General features: G+C 43.7%; 1 protein-coding gene across 6 annotated transcripts in view; it reads right to left on the bottom strand.

The window, feature by feature from the left end:
* Positions 1–20,926, bottom strand: part of disp1 (dispatched homolog 1 (Drosophila)) — a 212,072-nt gene that overhangs the window by 161,786 nt on the left and 29,360 nt on the right. For all 6 annotated transcript variants that reach the window (XM_055636204.1, XM_055636200.1, XM_055636205.1 and 3 more), the window contains exon 2: positions 486–592. The gene's annotated coding sequence lies outside the window, so the exon portion shown is untranslated. The remainder of the gene's footprint in view (positions 1–485; positions 593–20,926) is intronic.

A 20,926-nucleotide genomic window follows, 5' to 3' on the forward strand; every position in this document is an offset into this window, starting at 1 on the left:
AGTCGGCGGTCACAGTGCCCCGGAGCTTACCGCAAGGCGACCCGGTAAGGCATCGCCCGCTCCGTGTTGGTGTCCCAGCATTTGCACCGCCGGCGAAGCTGTAGTCCCGGCAGGAAACGCCGCTCCAGTGCTGCTCCAGCTCGATGGTAGGCCGCACAGAGAGGACGAAGATGCGGTTCGGAGGAAAACCGCATCTCCGACCAGGTAGGACTGGGATTAAAATAGTTTCCCCCTTCCCCTCCCCCCACCCACCACATAAAAGACCTCCAACAAACATTTTATAGTGACAGGCCTAAAAATAAAAATAAAAAAGGGTGAAAGGACGGACTGCAGGCGGAGCAGCCATACACAACGGCGCATCACCCCTGCAGTCCGCCATCCTATAGCAGCCCCTTGACCATAAAGTGGTCTGTTATTCAACATGCAGGCAATCTCTACCCTGCCACATTACATAAAGCTCAGTCAAAAAACCCAAAGGGACTTACAGTCAATCCAAGAATTTTTATTTTGTTTCAAGCACCAAATGATCCGACAAGCAGATATTCTTGTGTTGCTCCATTCGTATCGAGGATATCAGTCCATCTATGGCAATCTGAAAGGAGACAAGAAACATCAATTAATTTGACGCAGTGTGGGGAGAATGCTGGAAACTGGGAAGAGGTCAGTCACAGAATACTTATTGTTGGCTTAGCAGTGAGTTGTCATTGAACAAACAGCCAGCATGTATGAAATCTAACAAGCCACAGCACAAAGGCAACATCACCGTTCCTCACAAGACACCAAGCAGTCGTAGAGTTCTTGGCTGGCATGCCAAGCAACCAACAGAACAGGCCATTTCATCTCACATTGCTCATAAGTTCATGTTCATAAGTAGAGCCAGGATTTTGCCATAAATGCCGTGTGCCTTTTCATGCCTTTTTTTGATGATTTCACCTTTTTAATGCCTTTTTCACAACCGAGTGCCTAAATCAGCCATTTTTTGCCTTTTTGTTAAAAGGTCGTGCTATTTTCTCTAGTTGTACTGTGATTACAATGACGTTTTCTATGTTAACACGTTAATATTAATGTTATTATTAACGTGTTAACATAGTATAACTTACAAGAAAATTCCACCACCGGGGCGAAACCGGGGGTGTCACCGTCGGTCGTTCATTCGTTCGTGCCGCTGCCACTGGTTCAGTCTTCTCCAAGATCTATTTAAGAAAGAACTGCAGATGCTGGAAAAATCAAAGGTAGACAAAAAATGCTGAAGAAACTCAGTGGGTGAGGTAGCATCTATGGAGAGAAGGAATAGGCGACTTTTCGGGTTGCAACCCTTCTTCAGACTGGTGTGGGGGGGGGGGGGGGGGGGGAGGCGGAGATAGTAGGACTAGTAGGAGAGTGGGGAAGGGGGAGGAGGGAGGAGACAAGGGCTATCTAAAATTGGAGAAATCGATTCCGCTGGGGTGTAGACTACCCAAATAAAAAACCCAAGCTCGTCTCCTCACTGCTTTTACTACTGGCTCCGGTCGCAAATCTGAGTTTGAGTGATCTGTGCAAGGCATTCATTGATGCTGGAATTCCACTGTGGAAATTGGAAAACAAATCTCTCAGACGTATTTTTGGAGAAATACACAGAGGAACATATACCAAGCGAGTCATCATTATGGAAAAATTATGTTGGCAGCAACTTCAACATTATTGTGCAGAAAATTAGAGATGAAATTGCATGCCACAAAATATGGATCTCAATAGACGAGCCAACATGGAGAGATATTTTGCCAATGTGGTCAACGGTACACTGGAGGCAGGTCAACCATCAAAGGTGTATTGACAACGGAAGTATTGGAGAAGTCAAACAGCTCAACTATTGCTCAGTTGTTTACATCTTCACTTGCTGTACTTTGGCCAGGTGGTATAAAACACAAGAATGTTCTTCTGTTTATGACTGATGCAGCTCCATACATGAAAAAAGCTGCTCGTGCTCTTAAAGTTTTATTCCCCAAAATGTTGCATTTGACATGCTTAGCTCAAGGACTTCATAGAATTAACAAGCACATACATAGCTTGTTTCTAAATGTCGATCACCTAGTTTCCAATGTTAATAAAACCTTCCTCAAAGCACTGTCACGTGTGCAGTTGTTCAAGGAAATGGCACCCGAGATTCCGCTACCTCCTCAGCCCGTTATGAGTAGGCGGGGTACATGGATCTCTGCTATGCTGCAAATTTTGAAAAGATAAAATAAATCGTCAACTGTTTTGAAGAAGAAGAATAATCTGCTGCAGTCAGGATTGTCAGTGAAATCATGCAGAAAAAGTCCCTCCACCGTGATCTTGTGTTTATTGCTTCCAATTTTGCAAACTTCCCACAAGCCATCACTTCCCTTGAGAAACGTGGCGAAACATTGGTGAATAACTTGCAGGTTTTCAACAAAGTAACTGACGATATTCGTAAAATTCCTGGCGATGTAGGTAAAGACATACAAGGACAATGTGAGAGAGTGATTTTAGCGAACAAAGATCTTGAAGAAATACAGAACATAGCTAAAGTTCTCAAAGGTAGTTGTAATGCACAAGATATCGACATGAATAAAGAGTTTGTAGCTTGTTTTGGTTATGCACCAGTGACCTCAGCTGATGAAGCATATTCTGTCTGACAGACGGCATAGTTCAACACCAGAAAGGTAGTTGTAATTTGAAAAAAATGCTGGTAATTATGTGCAACCAGGCAACTTTGGTAATTTAATGTAGTATACCTTCATATTATAATTTTAATATTATAATGCCTATGTCAATAAATGCGTTTTTCATGCCATTTTTGTGCCTTTTTGCCTGCCTATTTCAGTTTTTTAGTGCCTAAACAGCCTAGCTCTATTCATGTCATAAGAGCAAAATTAGGTAATTCAGCCCATCGAGTCTACCCCACCATTCAATCATGAGTGATCTATCTTTCCTTCTCAACCCCATTCTCCTGTCTTCTCCCCCGTAAGCTTTGACACCCTTACCAATCAAGAAGCTGTCAATCCTTATTCTAAAAATACCCAAAGACTCGGCTACCATAGCCATCTGTGGCAATGAATTCAACAAATTTGCCATCCTTTCAAAGCTGTCAGGTTCAATGACAACATGGAGCAGAGAGCAATACAGCACAAGAACAGGCCCTTCAGTCCACAATGAACATGATGCAATGTACATCTCTTATCTGCCTGCATATAATCCATATTCCTCCACTTCCTACATACCATATGCCCATACAAAAGTCTCTTCAACACCACTATCGCATCTGCCTCCACCACCAGCAATGGCAACACGTTCCAGTCACTCACCAACCTTTGTGTTAAAAAATAAATTTGTCCCCCAAATCACTGGATGGATTTAAGAGAGAGTTAGATAGAGCTCTAGGGACTGGTGGAATCAAGGGATATGGGGAGAAGGCAGGCACGGGTTATTGATTGGGGACAACCAGCCATGATCACAATGAATGGCAGTGCTGGCTCGAAGGGTCGAATGGCCTCCTCCTGCACCTATTTTCTATGTTTCTATCTTGAAACTTTTCCCCTCTCGTCTTAAAGCTATTCCCTCCAGTATTTGATTTTTTCATCCTGGGAAAAAGGTTCTGACCATCTACCCTATCTATGCCTCTCATAATAATATTATACTCTTCTATCAGGTGTCCTTGCAATACCTCCGGTGTTTTGGAGAAGACAATCCCAAGTCTGTTACTTTAGCTAATATCCCTTAATTCAGGCAGCATCCTGGAGAAACTCCTCTGCACCTTTTCCAAAGCCACCACATTCTTCCTGTCATGGGGTGAGCAGAACTGCACGCAATACTCCGTTACCTTCCAGTTACAAGGATAATTCTGCGGAAGAATGATAACAGAATTCCAGAATCCTATGTCAAGTTTTGGACAAGACCAAAACTCAGATCATAAATCTGAATGATTATTGTTCGGCTTATAGGGAAGGTAGATCGAGAAACAAAATTACAAATCATAGCTACAAACATGCTGCAACTAATAGTTAAAATAAAGAGTTGACAAAGAACTTGTATGGATTGCAAATTAAAAGAATAAAAATACCATGGGGAAAAAATGGTCCAATTGTGGTCAACAAGATTGAGGAGCAGATAGTGTAGATAGTCAAAAACCTTTTGCACACATAGTGGGAATATCAAAAATAAGAGGGCATAGTTTTATGGTGAGAGGAAGGAGTTTTACAGGGAATTAGAGGGGCAAGTTGTTTTTTTAAACACAGACCGTGGCTGATGCTTGGAACGTATTGAAAGAGACTGTGGTGGAATCATATACAATTACTGTCTTTAAGAGGCATCTAGACAGATATTTAAAGAGGCAGGACAATAAATATAGTTCTAATGTGAGCAAAAGGGCTTAGTTTAGATAGGCAAATGGTTAGCATGGACTTGGTGGGCCGACAAACCCATTTATGTGCTGACAGTTCTATAACTCCATGAAAATTTTGAAGTAAATGAAAATCATAAAAGTACAGATGCTGACATTTTGGACGTACAACTAGATAAAAAGTTCAAAAATGCACCAACCAAAATTAAGCTGAATTCCAGAATAACTTTGGAATAACTTTGCTATAGAATGGGAATATAGAGTTGAGAAAGCCACCAGCATAAACTCATTCAGTTGCTGTGTGGTCTGCTCCCATTTCACTTGCAGTGGGGAAAAGCCAGGATAATGGGAAACACAAGCCCAGGACATGGGTGAATGCACAGGGCTGCTCACTGCTCATATCCTATTCTTCAAACCTTGGTTTCTTGGTCCTCCATATTCCAAATGGAATTTAAACTGGAGGTGGATTTAAACTGGAGGTGGAATTAAACTGGAGGTGGAACTGGAACTTAAACTTGCTGATGATGGAATCCATAACTCAAGTTTTCCAATGCAGCTAGTATATTTGAAAGCTGGAAACAGGGATGGTGTATGTGCAGGAAAGAACTGTAGATGCTGGTTTCAATCGAAGGTAGACACAAAATGCTAGAGTAACTCAGCAGGACAGGCAGCTTTACAACAGGGATGGTGTATGGTGTGGTGGGGAGGGGAATGGGGGGGACATCACTCCAATTTCCCAACACACAGGCACACACACAATACACGGGATTAGCTCTGCACAACGCCAGCATGCTGGTCAAGTAGGAGAAAAATAAGCATCATTTCACACACTGGAGACAACAGAAAGCTGACATTGAGAAAGCTCAGCATCATTATGTAACATCCCAGCTATAACGTTACAACCTAACAATCCATCATGTGCTCTGGCACTTCCAAAAATACCGAGGCACTTATGCATCAGTTGTGCCAAAATCTGCAGTCAGCAGACTGGATGCTGAACAATTGGCTCATAGATGCCTCAGTGGACACTTACACCACTCTAGAACATAGTACAGAACAGCACAGGAACGGGCCCTTCGGCCCACAATGTCCATGCCAAACATAATGCTAAGGCCAACTCTTATCTGCCTGCACATGATCCATATCCCTCTATTTCCTGTTAACCCACATGCCAATCCAAAAGTCTCTTAAACATCACTATCGGATCTGCCCCTAGCACCTCCGGCAGCACGTTCCAGGCACCCACCACCCTCTTTTAAAAAAAAAACGAATTTACCCCACACATCTCCTTTAAACTGCGCCCCTCTCACCTTAAAGCTATGCCCTCTCATCTTTAACATTTACACCCTGCGAAAAAGGTTCTGACTGTCTATCTTGTCTATGTCTTTCAGAATATTACAGACTTCTCTCAGGTCTCCCCTCAACCTCCAGCTTTCCAGAAAAAACAATCCAAGTGTGCACATGTGTGTCAGAGATTATGGGGAGAAGGCAGGAGAATGGGGTTCGGAGGGAGAGATAGATCACCCATGATTGAATGGCGGAGTAAACTTGATGGCCAAATGGCCTAATTCTGCTCCTATCATTTATGATCTCTCCTTATAACTAGTATTGTCTAATCCAAGCGTTGTTCTGATAAACCTCTTCTGAACCTTTTCCAAAGCCTCCGCATCCTTCCTGTATTGGGATAATCAGAACTGCAGCCTAACTATAAAAGATGCATCATGACTTCCTGACGTATATTCCATGCCTCAACCAATGAAGGCAAGCATACCACTCTATCTCCTTGTGTTGCCATTGTCAGGGAGCTGTGGACTTGGACCCCCAAGATCCCTCTGTACATCAGTGCTGTTAAGTTTCTTGCCATAAATTGTATATATTTCCCCTTATATTCGACCTCCCAAAGTGTAACACCTCACAGTTGCACAAATTAAACTCCATCTGCTATTTCGTCCATTTCTGCAGCTGTTCGAAATCCCCCTGCATACTTTGACGGCCTTCCTCACAGTCTGCAACTCCAGCAATGTTATGCCCCCTGTCCCACTTAGGAAACCTGAACGGAAACCTCTGGAGACTTTGCGCTCCACACAAGGTTTCCGTGCGGTTCCCGGAGGTTGCAGGTGGTTTCCGGAGGTTGCAGGTAGTGGAACGGGTAGGGAGACTGACGAAAACCTCCGGGAGCCCCACAGAAACCTTGGGTGGAGCGCAAAGTCTCCAGAGGTTTCCGTTCAGGTTTCCTAAGTGGGACTGGGGCATTAGTGTCATCCTTAAATTTACAAACCAACCAATCTGCATTTACATCAAAGTCATTTATAGATATCACAAACAGCATGGGTCCAAGCACCGATCCCTGCAGAATCCCACTGGTCACAGATCTCCAGCCCGAATATTGTCCTTCCACCACAACCGTGTCTTCTATCCGTCAACCAGTTCCGACTCCAAGTCACTGTTAATCCCATACTCTAGTTTGGTTATAATCCTTCCGAACCAGGCGCCTGCTCACTGGCCAATCTCAGCCTTTGCAGAAACTGGTGAGAGTTGCTAATTTCACTTCTGGTTACTATCAAGTACTGGCAACAATTTAAATTGAAATAATTGAATTAGTCCCGTCTCATCTCCGATAATGGCACAATATAATTATAATAAAAACATCCGCCCGGAAGACAAAAGAATTCTGTGTACCAAAAGCAACCCACCAGATCATAAAACAATACCTCACGGGAACAGGCCCTTCTGCAAACAATGTCTGTGCCAACCATGTTACCCACCAAGTCTACTCCGCCATTAAATTACAGCTGATCTATCTCTCCCACCTAACCCCATTCTCCCACCTTCGCCCCTTAACCTCCGACACACGTACTAATCAAGAAATATCCTTTAATTGCCTGATTGTTTATTTATCTCTCAATTTTAGTTTAGCTGGAGATACAGCACGGAAAACAGGCCCTTCGACCCACTGAGTCTGCGCCAATCAGAAATCCCCGCACACTTACACCATCCTCCACACACTAGGAACAATTTACAATTATACCAAGTCAATTAACCTACAAACCTGTACGTCTTGAGTGTGGGAGGAAACTGGAGATCCCGGACAAAACCCTCGCAGGTCACGGGAGAACGTACAAACTCCGTAAAGACAAGCGCCTCTACTGCTGCGTCACCGTGCCGCCACTTAATTGTTGCTATTTTACCTGCTCCACATCAACCCATTCTCATCCCTAAAGGAATTTAGTCACTGTTTTTGTGGAATACTCAGCCAAAGTCGCCAGCACGACATTCCACAGCAGCATTCAATGGAACCAAACCTCATTGAGGCTTTGAGATTTCAGTCTTCTCTAGGATGTTTAGCGGGTTTTGGAGAGGAGGACAAGAGCTGCATTAGTATTGAAGAGGGCCTAATCAAAGGGACCTGCGGCTCCGGTTCCTTCACTCAGTTACGAGCTGCTGTTGGACGCACTTCCCACAAGTACACTGGAAGCCCTCGACTACCCACATCCAGCAGGAACAGCATCCCGGCAGCATGTGAGAAGAAGGTTACAAAACAAAGACTGTGCTCTATCTTGGCGTCACCCTTTGCTCAGCCACCTCGCTGAAGCCTCTCGAACCAAACCTCGACACTTACCCTCACACGCAGCACTGTTAAACTTTACACTTTAGAGATACAGTGTGGAAACGGGCAACCCGAGTACGCGCCAACCAGCGATCACCCCGCACACTAGCACTATCCTACACACTAGGGGCAATTTACAATTTCATCAAAGTCAATTAACCTACCGACCTGTACGTCTTTGGAGTGTAGGAAGAAACTGGGGCACCCAGAGGAAACCCACGCGGTCACAGAAAGAATGTATAAACTTTTTACAGCCAGCACCTGTAGTCATGATCAAACGTGGGTCGCTGGCGGTGTAAAGCAGTAACTCTCCCGCTGCGCCATTGTGCCACCCTCAACACAAAGCCACTCCCATTAGGGCCACTCCACTCCACCTTCACTTCTTATTGCCTGCCGTGTTTGTCAATGAGCCAAGCAATCAGCACTCTTTTAAACCTTCTTTCTGCTGTACTTTGCCTGCAAACTCACCTCAAATACAGTGCGCTCTAAATTTTGGTAATAACCTCTTATCAAGGGCTTTTCAAAGGTTCAAACCTCCCTTATCGATTTTGCAAACTACAACTACAAAAGGTTTGAACAGATTTGTCAAATATGGTTTTCCTTTCATACACCCAGTGACCCAATCCAGCCCCAATATCTTTCAATATCCTTTGAGCCAACAGTGAGCTACAAAGTACCAGTATCAGTTTATCGTTGTCACGCGTACCAAGAATCAGTGATAAGCTCTGATTTGCGTGCTATTGTCCAGGACTAGTTTAGATGGGGTATCTTGGTCGGCATGAATGAGTTAGAAACATAGAAAATAGGTACAAGAGAAGGCCATTCGGCCCTTCGAGCCAGCATCGCCATTCATTGTGATCATGGCTGATCGTCCCCTAGCAATAACCCGTGCCTGCTTTCTCCCCATATCCCTCGACTCCACTAGCCCCTAGAGCCCTAACTCCCTCTCTCTTAAATCCATCCAGTGACTTGGCCTCCACTGCCCTCTGTGGCAGGGAATTCCATAAATTCACAACTCTCTGGGTGAAAATGTTTTTTTCTCACCTCAGTCTTAAATGACCTCCCCTTTATTCTAAGACTGTGGCCCCTGGTTCTGGACTCGCCCAACATTGGGAACATTTTTCCTGCATCTAGCTTGTCCAGTCCTTTTATAATTTTATATGTTTCTATAAGATCCCCCCTCATCGACCTCCCCTAACAGTTGGGCTGATGGGCCTGTTTCCATGACTCTATCCAATCAGATCAGCTAATATTATACATATATATATATATAATTAAGTCCAACTCAAGTACAATGGGCAGAGCAAATAGGAAGCTACAGAGCACAGAATATAGTTCTCAACATTGTAGTGTATCTGTTCCAAAGACAAAGTCCAATGTCCACAATTGGTGTGGGTGAACCTTGGATGAAGAATGATGTATCATCCACAAAAGGGCAGCATGGAGGCTCAGTGATATAGAGTTGCTGCCTTACAGCACCAGAGACCCGAATTCCATCCTGACTACGGGTGCTGTCTGCATGGAGTTTGTACGTTCTCCTCATGACTTGTGTCGGTTTTCTCCGGAAGCTCAGTTTCCTCCCACACTCCAAAGACATACAGGTTTCTAAGGTAATTGGCTTGGTAAAATTGCAAATTGTCCCTAGTGTGGGTAGGATAGTGTACGGGGATCGCTGGTCGGCACAGACTCTGTGGGCCGAGGGCCTGTTTCTGCGCTGTTTAAACTAAAATTAAAATGTTGCAAACTTTAGATAGAAGCTAAAAAAGTTTCTGGGAAAGGTTTATCAATAAGCAACTAGGTTTTACACCAGCCGTGGATAACATAAACAAAATGGCACTGTTGTGTTTTTCCAAACTCCACCAAAAATGGTTTTCATCACAATCGTGTATTTTTGGCATCTGGTCAACTCCTCCATTTCTTCTTGGAAGTGTTTCCTGTTCAGCCAGATTCTGTGCCAATGTTTCTGCACTCAACGCAGCAGACACATACTTGTTTTTGTTTTTCCTTAATTAGGGTAATTTCCCCCACGGAATTATGTCTGCTGAAAGTTTGGAAAAAGCGAGCTCATAGAAAGTACTCTTTTTAATCAAAAAGATGATGCCTCATCAAGAGTACAAAAAGTGGTTTTGAAGATACAGAGAGGGGAGAGGGTTCCATCACATCACAGATCCAACCCATGTTCACAGGTGCCACCCTGAGTGCCCACACTTTCTATGCATGCATTTTCCCCAATGTCAGAGACTGCTGTGCCTGCTTGATGCCAACATATTGTGGAAGACTAGGCTATGGACTTAAAAACTCAAGTAGTGACATTAAACTGACTGGACCAGACTATTTGTCAGCTATACCGAATGGCCAACATTTAATTCCATGGTTTGCAATATTGCAAACTGGAACATCATTCATTTAACACTATCTCCAATTTTTAGTCACTAACTTGAAGCTAGTTTCTCTTTATTCCCCAACACTTTTTAGCAAGATGTTGATCAGCTGTGAGATTCTGAACAGCGACTATAGATATTAACAGCTCCAAAACGCACACAGTGCATAATCCAGGGGTTTGGAGAATCACAAGAGAGCGGCTCATAGTCACAGACATCAAAGCTGAAGAGGGTGCATTGAAATCTTAATGCAAAAAATTGAATGCAAAAAATGTATTCAATTCAACCGCCATTTCTTTATTCCCCATTACTTCTCCTGCACCATTTCCCAGAGGTCCAATGTCCACTCTTGCCTCTATATTACTATTTCTATATCTGACGAAACTTTTGGAATTCGCTTTTATATTATTGGCTAGCTTATCTTCATATTTTCTTCTTTTATTCCCTTATTGCCTTTTTAGTTACCTTTTGTTGGTTTTTAAAAACTTTTAAGCTGTCTTTGATTTCCCTTGTCAGCCACAGTCGCTTAATTCTCTCCTTGGAATCTATCTTCCTCTTTGGGATGAAAAGATCCTGCCATCATTTACCTTAAGCTCCCTAATCAAATTTGGTTCATTACACACACTAAATGCAGAATTACATATTCCCTAGGGGCTGCTTCCGTGTTGTATGACTCTGTGAATCCTTGTGCAAAACAACACTGGAAGGGGAAAGAATGAAGAAAGGTCCCCACCCAAAACTTCATCCATCCTTTTTCTCCAGAGATGCTCTCTGACCCACTAAGTTACTCCAGCACTCTGCATCTAAACCAGCATCTGCTGTTCCTTTCTACGCAAAGAATTCTCCAGTTCCAGGAGCTATAATGAAGAGTACAAGGGTGTGGAGAATGATTTTTTGGAGCTCGGTTTTGTAGGGATACAGTATAAACAATTTCCATCAATCTGCCACTCAGACAAGAGCGTTCAAAAACTAATGTGACAACATTTGCCAATTCATCACCAAAAGCACCACAATGTTATAAAATGCATTCAGAAGATGTGGCAAGGTACAATATCTGTGGAAAATCAATGAAAGGGCAGAATATTACACAAAAGAGTAAGCAAAGAACTTAGACTAAAATGGACAACATGGATAAAACTGCAACCAAGGAGGATTTAATTGAAACCTCTGACAGGGTGAGACAGACGGGATGCAGGGAGGCGTTTCTCTTGGCTGGGTGTCTAGAACAAGGAATCACAGTCTCAGAGTACACCACACGAGATTTAGGATGGAGGTGAGAAATGTCTTCACTCTTGGCGTGCTCAACCTGTGGAATTTGCTCGCACAAGACCAAGTCGCTGAATACATTCTAAAAAGAGGGATAGACTGCCAGACATGGAAGGGTATTGGGAAAGAACCACTTTCAGGACCTATGGACTTGCTCCAAGGTCCATCTGTATGTCAATGCTTTTAAGGGTCTTGATGAACAGATCTGTAAACTCTCCTTGAACATTTGCCCTCCCAAAGTGCAACACCTTACGTTTGCTTGGATTAAATCTCATCTGCCATTTCTCCACCCACTTCAGTAACGGATCGATATCCTGCTATAAACTTTGACTAAACAAGACAGAGTGCTGGAGTAACTCAGTGGGTCAGGCAGCATCTTTGGAGAACATGGATGTGATGTTTTTGGAACGGAACCCTTCTCCAGGCTGATTGTGGGGGGGGGGGGGGGGGGGGGGGGGGGGGGGGGGGGGAAGAAGGTTGGAAGAAAGGTCGGGACAGGACAAAGCCTGGCAAGTAATAGGTGGATATAGTCGCAGGGGTTTTTTGATAGGCAGATGGTTAGACAAAGGCCAGAAATAAAAGGATAAAAAGTGTGAGATGATGATAGAAGAGATGCAAATTGTCTGCTGCTTCAATTGATGTGTTTTATGTTAATATTCTTTTGCACTACTCAGATCTAGCGTTGCATAATGTTCCATTCTGCTGTTTTGTTGTTGTGTTTGTGTTTATAGGTGTATTTATCATTTATCATTGCTGTATGTAGACCACTTACTGTTGTCTTATAGACAATAGACAATAGGTGCAGGAGTAGGCCATTCAGCCCTGCGAGCCAGCACCGCCATGATCTTCAAGTGGACATTTCATTTCATTGCACCCTGGTATATTTTGGCTGCATGGTGGCGCAGCAGTAGTGTTGCTGGCCTTCAGCGCCAAAGACCCAGGTTCAATCCTGACTATGCGTGCTGCCTTTATGGAGTTTGTACGTTCTCCCTGCGACCTGCATGGGCTTTCCCCGGGAAGCTCTTGTTCCCTCTCACACTCCAAAGACGTACAGGTTTGTAGGCTAATTGGCTTGGCACAAATGTAAATTGTCCCCAGTGTGTGCAGGATACTGTTAGTGTGCGGGGATTACTGGTCGGTGCGGACTTGGTGGGCCGAAGGGTCCGTTTCTGCACTGTATCTCTGAATTGACATATTGACATATGACAATAAACTAATCTTATCTGACCTCATAACTGTGTTACCATTGGCATGTGCTGTTTAATAATGTTGTAAAAGAGATTTTAAGAAGTACTCTTTAAGGAATAGGTCGGCACTGCTGACCAAATGGCACAGAGGTGATTTAAGTGCAGCTTCAATTACGCGTTGCTAGCCTCAAATTGTAAATGGAGGTCAATGACTTAAGACCAACACCGGAGGATGCCAAAAAATGAGTGCCCACACTATCCCAATAAGGACCAATTGAGAACAGTGATATTTTCAGTTTACAGTCAGTATATTCATCGCTGTGGTGCTAGACAGTGCCAAGTAGAGCAAATAGAAAGGAGGTCATTTTGGCTCAACTTCAATCACCAGTCAATGAAAGTTATTCAGGAGGATCAGACTTTATTACAGTAATGCAGGAAAACATCAAATCTTGCCAAGCTTTGAAAGATCAGAACTAACTTGCATAAAAAGCCCACTATCCTGTAAAATGAATAAATAAACTGCATCCAAAATAGCAATCTTGGAAAAGTTTGAGCAGTATTTGTCCATTAAGCCTGGCAACAGCACATTATCTATATTTATTGCTTCTACAAGTTTCAGTATCATGCATAAAATGCACTGCTATAACCCTCATTTCAATGTACTGCAGATCTAAGGACTTGTCAGTCGATTTTACAATGATAATTGAACCAGGCTTAGGGTGCAGTAAAAATGATGACTGAACAAATCTCCGCCATAACAATGTGATAAACTCTTCCAAGCCCCATCATTCATGTCAGATGTTTGAATAAATCACAATTTGAAAAGCACAGAACAGAGAAGATGAGTTATAGCATTCCAAAGAGCCACTGCTAAACTTAAACATGTCAAAATCTCGTTACACTTGATTTATTTTGCTTTACTTATCCTTAATCACTTTTTCTGGGGGGAAAAAGAAAGTTATTCAGCTCTTCACTGAATTTCTGACACTATTCCCTTCAATGCTTTACTGGACAGTCTGCTCCACATCATGTACAGATTAGTTAAATCAAAGGTACACAAAAAGCCGGAGAAACTCAGCGGGTGCAGCAGCATTTATGGAGCGAAGGAGATAGGCAACGTTTCAGGCCAAAACCCTTCTTCAGACTGCTGGTCTCCGGAGGGAGGAGGAGAACTTCTTCAAAGTAGGCATACCTTGAGGAGATTTCGCAGTGGAGTAGACAAAGTGTTCAAGAAGGAACTGCAGATGCTGGAAAATCGAAGGTACACAAAAAAAGCTGGAGAAACTCAGCAGGTGCAGCAGCATCCATGGAGCGAAGGAGATAGGCAACGTTTCGGGCCGAAACCCTTCTTCAGATGCTGCTGCACCCGCTGAGTTTCTCCAGCATTTTTGTGTACCTTCGATTTTCCAGCATCTGCAGTTCCTTAATTAAATCTAAACCATGTTGCCCACCCATTCTCCAGCTTCATTAATAACAGAATCTGTCCCTATACTAAACTAATAATTCCAGCTCACCTTGCTTGTATCCCAAGCATTTAGGTGTTTTACATTTCTTTACCATTCACATCCTGCGAGGCCTCAGTATATCACAAAATAAAGACAAAGTACGTAACCTTGTCACACACACACACCGACGCGTGTGACTTGTGTGTGGGATTACACACACACAAATTAAACACAACCTCAGTATTTAATAAAACACAATTCTTAAAGATGGTGCCCTCACACCACTCCAGAATGGTAGAAGGGCTTACACATGCAGCAGTGGGACTTTAGGAAGAAGTGTGACCTCATGTTCAGGGAAGTGGTGGGGGAAATGGTATAAACAAGATAGTTGAAGTTATTTTAAAGATATTATCCTTGGTTTTAGAATGTTTGAAGTCTAAACATTATGTTAAATGGTTTAAAAGGATAATTTGAGGTCTTGGCAAATGTTTAAGATCAGGTTTTAAGGTTGCAGAAAACCGCAAGAGGTAAATGGAGAACAGCGGCTTGTATCCACTGCAATTTCCAGTTTTACACTTACTTTAACATTGTTAAATTGCCCCCAACCACACCGCAAGGAAAAGAACAAGATGGGAATTGAACACAGTATCAACATGATAGCTTACAACACTGTTACCCGTGTCGTGAGATTTAAGAAAATGTGTGCCAAAACAAAAACATTTCGAGATAACTATCCTACAATGTATGTCCAAAGGATGAAAACAGACAAGAGGCCAAGATCAGAGGAACATAGCGTGGATTGGCCTGAAGATAGACACAAAATGTTGGAGTAACTCAGCGGGTCAGGCAGCATTTCTGGAAGCAAAATAGGTGACGTTTTGGGTCGGAACGGTTCTTCAGACTAAAGTAGAGGTGGGGCGGGGGGGGGAGATAAGGTGGAGGCAAGAAAAGGCCAGAACAAATAGGTGTGCCCTTGAAGGGAAGCTCATAACGTTGCCATTGGCATCTATCGCACGAGTGCTCACAAAATGCAACGGCAAAATTCAAATGAGATGCAATTTATGCAGAGAAGAATTTGAGAGCTTAATTAAAGCAGCATTTTGGAAATCTAGACAGCACACACAATGCTGTGGAAAAAAGTACGAGAATAAAGTGATGGAAAAAATTATGCTTGGCAGCCAAGGAAGCCAACACGTTTGCAAAGCCCTCAGTCTTTTTTCAGATATTTATAAAAGAGGCCATGTCCTTATATCTCTGCCTTTTCGGCTGATCTATAATGTCAAACAGAACGCAGGCAGAAAGAAGCCTGGGGTGGGGAGGGGGCAGGGTGGTAGCACCAATTAATGACAAGGTGATAGATCCTAAACAGGTCCTCCAGGCTGATCGTCTTGGGATTACAGTACTTCTGTGCCAAGTTAATAAGAGTAAAACTAAGGAAGACAGGATGGAGGAACATGGCCATGCTTTATGCGACAGAAATCCTGCCTCACTAGTATGATTTTTTTTTTAAATTAACCAGAGATCAATAAAAGTGGGGCAGTAGATTTTTTCTACGAGGACTTTCTTAGGATAAAGTCCAGCATGGTTGTCTGATCTAGATGATTAAGGTATTGGGATCCAATGGCAGAATCTTCTTTCTTTTGGAAATTGCACATGCAAATTATGTATAATTTATGATTTTGTGTATATGTCCAAAGATGCATTATTTATTACGCGTGCAACTGCACAGCAAAATTTTGCATGTTTACACATGCAGGCAATGCCAGGTTTTGCTGTCATTTACAAAGTTTGAAGTACAGTATGCCCGCACGCTCAGGCCTTCCTCCATTGCCTCGACCTGCGAACTGACGTCTTTCTCCTCACCCAGCCATCCTTGTGACCCAGGGGCACCTCCTGCAGCCAACTTTGAAGTTGCTGGAGGCATCACCCCAGCTCCGAACCTATGCACCTGTGATGCGGCTGCAAGGTTTCCATTGCACCTGTACCTCTGCAAGTGACAATAAACTCAACTTGACTGGAAGATAGCCTGAACGCGAAACTTCACCCATTCCTTCTCTCCAGCGATGTTGCCCGTCCCGCTGAGTAACTCCAGCATTTTGCGTCTATCTTCGATTTAAACCAGCATCTGCAGTTCTTTCCAACACATTAACTTGACTCGAGCCAGCTACTTGAATCCAAATTGGCTTAATGAGAGGAAGCAGGGGCTGGTGGTGGAAGCTTTTCTCATTGGGAGTGGTGCACCACACAGATCAGTGCGGAGATCCTAGTTACTTGTAATATTTATTCACGACTTGGATGTGAATATACAGTAGCAGGAACAATGAGCAAGTTTGTAGATGACACAAAAGTCTGTCATGTTACAATGTGGCAACTTTGTGGAATTACATTAAAAAAAAACACTCGAGACCCAATTGGCTTGATCCAAATATTATTGGGTTCTAACCGCACTCATTTAATAGAACGTTAAGGTTACACGAGAAGAGTGATTGATCAGTGCCAGGATATGGGAAGAATTAGACTGAAAAAGGATTAAGGCTGTCATGAAAATGGAATAATACAAAAATTGGAACATAGATGGTGGTAATTTGGCCCACTGTGTTTATAGAACATAGAACAGTGCAGCACAGGAACAAACCCTGCGGCTCACCATGTCTGTGCTGAACATGATGCCAAGACCAGCTCTTGCCTGTCTGTACATAATCCTCCATTCCTTGCATATCCATCCACGTGCCTATCCAAGCCTGCCCTGGGGAAAAAGGTTCTGACAGTCTACCCTGGTTGTCAGTTGATAAAGGAGCTTCTTGCACTGCGTCCAAAAGCCTGCAGTCACAGTTTTTCAACCACTGCCTAAAGATGCCGAGAATATTGCCACTACCGCATGTTCAGGCAGCAAGTTCCAATTCAGACTAGCCCATGTTTGAAAATATTTACCTCTGATCCTTCTACCAATTACTTTAAATCTATACACCCTGATTTTCAACCTCTCTGCTGAAGGATATAGTTCCTTAGAAGGCATACGATGTTCGACATGTCCCCAACATCTCTCACCAACGTCTACAGATGCGTCATAGAAAGCATTTTATCGGGATGCATCACAGCCAGCTCCATCCAAGACCGCAAGAAATTGTAGCGAGTTGTGGCTGGAGCCCAGACCATCACACAAACCAACCTCTCTTCCATCGACTCCTTATACACTTCATGCTGCCTCCACAAGGCCACCAGCATAATCGAGGACCAATCTCATCCCAGTCACTCCCTCTTCTCCCTTCTCCCATCAGGCAAGAGATACAAAAGTGTGAAAAAGCACAGTTCCAGATTCAGGGAGTTTCTTCCCAGCTGTTATTATGCAGCTGAACCATTCTGTCAATAACTAGAGAGAGGGCCTGAGCTACTATCTACCTCAAGGAGGGGGGGGGGGGGGGAAAAAAAGAGTGTGTTTGTAGATTAGATACTAAATTGGAGAATTCAACTTTCATACCGTTAGGTTGTAAATTAATTAAGCAGTATACAAGACACTGTTCCTCAAGTTTGCGTTGGGCCTCACTCCAGCAATGGAGGAGGCCCGGGCCAGAAATGTCAGTCTGGGAATGGGAAGGGGAATTAAAATGATGAGCAACCAGGAGATCAAGCAGGCCTTGTGCAGGTGTTCAGTGAACAGACACCAAGTCTGCATTTGGGTTACCAATGTACAGGAGGTCACATCGAGAACACCAGATGCATTAGATGAGGTTAGAGGCCATGCAAGTGAACCAGCGTGACACCTGGAAGGATTGCTGGGGAACTTGCTCCATTATCTAAAGGCTGGACAGCAGATTATTGGACTTTTACTGCCTGGTGTACAGTTCTAGAATGAATTTCATGCTCTTATATTCTATGCCTTAAAGGAATTTCCTCTGCCATTTTCAACCAACTTACTGATGTGTCATGCCACCATTAAGGAACGTAGTCATGCATGGGAACATTACAGAGACACTGATCCTCTTTATTATCTCCCCTTGTCTTGGTGACAAGCTCGTTATTAAAATAAATTCTACAAATAACTGGCCCTGACCACTCGGCTTACATCCTCCTCCTGCCTTAAATAACAATTCAATGTTAGCAGTCATCTCATCTGACACTTGCCCGTAGACAGGACAGACAAAAGAAAAATAATCAGAAAGAGTAGAAGAAACATTCTATAGTCCTGCAATGAGCCAAAGAGAGCAACGCTGCAGTTAGATTTCAGGGAAGGGAAAATGCTATAGGATAGTTTTTATATTTTTTCACACAAATCCACATTAACGGGACGGAGGTGGAACGTGTTTCCAGCTTCAGGTTCCTGGGAGTCAACATCTCCGATGACCTCTCTTGGACCCACAATACCTCTACTCTGATCAAGAAGGCTCATCAGCGTCTCTTCTTCCTGAGGAGACTGAAGAAGGTCCATCTGTCTCCTCAGATCCTGGTGAACTTCTACCGCTGCACCATCGAGAGCATCCTTACCAACTGCATCACAGTATGGTATGGCAACTGCTCTGTCTCCGACCGGAAGGCATTGCAGAGGGTGGTGAAAATTGCCCAACGCATCACCGGTTCCACGCTCCCCTCCATTGAGTCTGTCCAAAGCAAGCGCTGTCTGCGGAGGGCGCTCAGCATCGCCAAGGACTGCTCTCACCCCAACCATGGACTGTTTACCCTCCTACCATCCGGGAGGCGCTACAGGTCTCTCCGTTGCCGAACCAGCAGGTCGAGGAACAGCTTCTTTCCGGCGGCTGTCACTCTACTAAACAACGTACCTCGGTGACTGCCAATCACCACCCCCCCCCCGGACACTTATTATTTTTTTTAATTCAAATCGTTTGCTATGTCGCTCTTCAAGGGAGATGCTAAATGCATTTCGTTGTCTCTGTACTGTACACTGACAATGACAATTAAAATTGAATCTGAATCTGAATCTGAACAATGGGGAGCTTTAATTACCCCAATGTAAGATTCCAAGGCGGCATGAAGTGTAGATGGAGTCACTGGTGGGGAGTCTGGTCTGTATGATGGAGTGGGCTACATCTGCAACTCTTGCAATTTATTGCAGTCTAGGCCAGAACTATTGCCAAACCAAGAGGTGAAGCAACCCGCCAAAATGCTTGCCACAGCACATCTGTAGACATTTGTAAGAAACATGCTGAATTTCCTCAGTCTCCTCAGGGGGTACAGGCGCTGGTGTGCCTTCTTAACTGTCAGGTGAATGTGAACGGTCCACGTCTGATCATTGGTAATATTAACACCAGGGAAATTGAAGCTCTCCACCATTTCCGCATGATTGATGCTAATTGGGTCATGTGCTAGCAGCTAGATCATGCCTGCTGAAGTCCATAACTAGCTCTTTTATCTTGCTGACATTCAACGAGAGGTTATTGCCCTGGCACATCAAGCTTCATACCTTGTTTAAGAAGGAACTGCAGATGCTAGAACAATCAAAGGTAGACAAAAATGATGGAGAAACTCAGCGGGCGAGGTAGCATCTATGGAGCGAAGGAATGGGTGACATTTCGGGTCGAGAACCTTCTTCAGACTCTTTATACCTTGCTCCCTTGCACTCTGTCTTGTTATTGTTTGTGATACAGAAGGTCCGACTCGCCCACCGCACATTGGGGATTCGCCCGCCATGGACGGAGGACCTGCGCCGCAAGCCAGGAACCCACCTGGAGGCCCGGCTCGCCCGCTCAGCGTGGAAGGGGATCGGTAAGTGGATGGGCTGCGGGAGGAAGTGCCGTGCCTCGACAATGGAGTGGACGCAGAAGGCCCTGCAACAGCATGGGCGAGCTTGACTGGACTGGGCACCGTGCCAAGAGGCCGAGCACGTGGACCGGACGTAGCTTACAGCGGCGGAGCACACCATGGCTACACCTGGCTGACCCTGCAATGCCGCCAGGACAACTGGCCCTCATGGTCAGGTCAAGAACCCTGCACTTACATCTGGGATTTGAAAATAGAGCCAAACTGGCGACTCTGTATACAGTCTCAGTTTATTACTGCTGTACACTTGTACTGTAACTGAGATGCTTATCTAAGATGTATCTAAGTACTTATGTATAGTGATACTTGTACTGAATTGTACACAAAAATGAATTTCACTGTATCTCGGTACATGTGATAAATAAAGTACTACAACATACCAGCCTGTTGCAATAGCACTGGATCAAAGCTGGCTGGGAGTCTGGAGTTAATGTCCAGTCTCTCCATGCATTTCATGATGGTGGATGTTAGAGCCACTGGGCTTCGGACACAGTTAAGATACTATCCACAAGGAGCAAGGAGGAAGGAAAATAAATCCAAAGCACAAAAAAAAAAGTGTTGGATCTAAAGAAAAAGTGTTGGATTATAAATACCAGTGGGAATCAGATTTATAAGAAAAGAATCAAAAGAGTAATGGAAATTAAAATGAGAGGCACAGAAAGCAGCAGAGAAAAAGTAGCTGCCAACATCAAAGTGCTCTCTAATAAGACAATAATAAGCAGAAGAAAAACTGAAAGATTAGGGCCTATTAAGACAAAAGTGAGAACATTAAAACAAAAGTGAGAACATGCAGATAGATGCTAACGGCATTTTTAAAGCATTAAGTGAGTAATTAAAAATAAGAATTTGCTAGAAACTCAGCAAGTCAGTCAGCATCTATGGAAACAAGTTAACATTTAATTTCAAAGACCCTTTATCACCAGTCAAAA

The sequence above is a fragment of the Leucoraja erinacea genome, chromosome 5 (assembly GCF_028641065.1).
Source record: "Leucoraja erinacea ecotype New England chromosome 5, Leri_hhj_1, whole genome shotgun sequence".
Taxonomy (NCBI): Eukaryota; Metazoa; Chordata; class Chondrichthyes; order Rajiformes; family Rajidae; genus Leucoraja; species Leucoraja erinaceus.